At 32.5% G+C, this 2535-nt stretch overlaps 1 non-coding gene across 1 annotated transcript; it reads left to right on the plus strand.

Annotated features, from left to right (window-relative positions):
- Window positions 1-354: 354 nt before the first annotated feature.
- LOC129480030 (U4 spliceosomal RNA) lies at window positions 355-489 on the plus strand. Its single transcript, XR_008656923.1, has one exon. It is a non-coding gene; the product is annotated as a U4 spliceosomal RNA (small nuclear RNA).
- Window positions 490-2535: the final 2046 nt, after the last annotated feature.

Here is a 2535-nt window from a genome sequence, read left to right on the forward strand (position 1 = left end):
GGAAATTTTTGCCTTGTAAACTCTAGACCCTATGAGAATCATTCTGGTAAGCAGCAAGCACATGAAGAGTTTGAGAGATAGTAAACAATAGAAGCAATCTGCTTTGATTATTTATTAAATGTCTCATTCATTCTCAAAGTATCATAAACCAAGCAATGGAAAGAGGAGGTAAACCCATTTTAGTTCAGCAGAATCATCCTAGCTCAATCCCAGATTACCCTAAACAAAGGGCTGAGAAGTGTTTACTGTAATCAATGTGCAAGCTACAAAGCGGTAAGGTTCTTTGACAGCTACCCAAGAAGAATGGAGTGGAAAGAAATGAGAAGGAGATGGAATTGTCAAAAGGCAACATGGAGCTTTGCGCAGTGGCAGTATCGTAGCCAATGAGGTTTATCTGAGGTGCAATTATTGCTAATTGAAAAATTTTCCAAAATATAGTAATTAAGAAAATTACTCCCTTATCACAAACCCTTGTAGCAGAGCACATCTCCCCATGATCTTTTTTATCCTATATATATGAGCATTGGACCTAGGGTGGACACATTCCTTTTCTTACTTTCCGGAACGCCCTCCTCTGTCTATGAGTAGCCATACTTTCACAACTTTACTTTCTTAATAAACTTGCTTTTGCTTTGAAAAACAAAAAAGCAACATGGAATATGGGTGCATGTTTTCCATTTTACCTTAAGAAAAGGAAAAAATGAAAACAACAACACAGGACCTGTGGAAAATAACTTTTTTTAAAATAAGGATACCAAAAAGAAAGTACTTAGTAGAAGCAGCATAGGTAGATTTTATAGATTTTAAAATCTATAAAATTACTTGATGCCTTTAATGGGCCTTAAGAAGAATTACCTCTAGGAAATAAATAAGTAAGAAAATAACAGTCTAAAATGAAAGGACAAAAAATGACACACAAAGAAATGATCTCAAGAAGAGAGGACTGTGCAAACTAATCATATAAGATTGTAAAGTAAACAAAATGCAATCACATTTTTAAAACTTACATTAAAGACAGAAAAGAATAGGTTTGGAAACGTGGAAAATTCAGTCATTTACAGAAGAGATCAACTTGAATATTTGTCTTGGAAGCTAGGAAAAATTCAAATGAAGAATAAGGAACTGCATAATTTACAGAGGACAGAAAATACAGATTATTAAATTAATTTTGAGGTATCATTTGGTTGAATATTATTGTAAATATTAAAATAATTTAAAAACAAGCATATTTTTGTTAACATGTTAAACAGGCAAGGGATCATAAACTGTACATCTGTACATATATACAGTACACATGATGTATATAATACATGATATATGATATATATAATATACATAAAAAATAAGAGAGAAAGTGGTTTATATATATTTGGGCATAAATATATAAATACATATTTACACATAAATGGTTCAAGTGACAAATAATAAATTACCTTGTATATACATGTTTACAATAATTATCTCTGTGATAGAGATTGATCTTTGTTCTCTAATTTATAATTTCTATGCTTTCTGAAGGTTTCATAAAGCATGTAATATTTTTACTATTTTTACAACTAGAAAGATTGCTTTTTTTTTTTATTCTCATAGGTTTTGGGGTAACAGGTGGTGTTTGGTTACATAAATAAGTTCTTTAGTGGTAATTTCTGAAATCTTGGTGCATCCATCACCCGAGCAGTATACAATGTACCCAATGTGTAGTCTTTTATCCCTCACCCTCCTCCCACCCTTTCCCCCGGAGTCCCCAAAGTTCATTGTATTATTCTTATGCCTTTGTGTCCTCATAGCTTAGCTCCCGCTTATGAGTGAGAACATACAATGTTTTGGTTTTCGTTTCTGAGTGACTTCACTTAAAATAAGGGGCTCCAATTCCATCCAGGTTGCTGCAAATGTCATTATTGCTTTCCTTTTTAAGGCTGAGTAGTATTCCATTTTTTATATATAAATATATATATATATATACCATTCATTATATATATATATGCATTCCATTATATATAATATATAATAGTATTTGCATTCCATTATATATATAATATATAATAGTATTTGCATTCCATTATATATATAATAGTATTCCATTTTTTATATATTATATATATAAAATATATATATATAACAATTTCTTTTTTTATTATTATACTTTAAGTTCTAGGGTACATGTGCACAATGTGCAGGTTTGCTATACAGGTATACATGAGCCATGTTGGTTTGCTGCACCCATCAACTGGATATTTACATTAGGTATATCTCCTAATGCTATCCCTCCCCCAGCCCCCCACCCCACAACAGGCCCTGGTGTGTGATGTTACCCGCCCTGTGTTCATGTGTTCTCATTGTTCAACTCCCACCTATGAGTGAGAACATGTGGTGTTTGGTTTTCTGTCCTTGTGATAGTTTGCTGAGAATGATGGTTTCCAGCTTCATCCATGTCCCTACAAAGGACAAGAACTCATCCTTTTTTATGGCTGCATAGTATTCCATGGTGCATATGTGCCACATTTTCTTAATCCAGTCTATCAATGATGGACATTT

This window comes from Symphalangus syndactylus, chromosome 3 (genome assembly GCF_028878055.3).
Source record: "Symphalangus syndactylus isolate Jambi chromosome 3, NHGRI_mSymSyn1-v2.1_pri, whole genome shotgun sequence".
Classification (NCBI taxonomy): Eukaryota; Metazoa; Chordata; class Mammalia; order Primates; family Hylobatidae; genus Symphalangus; species Symphalangus syndactylus.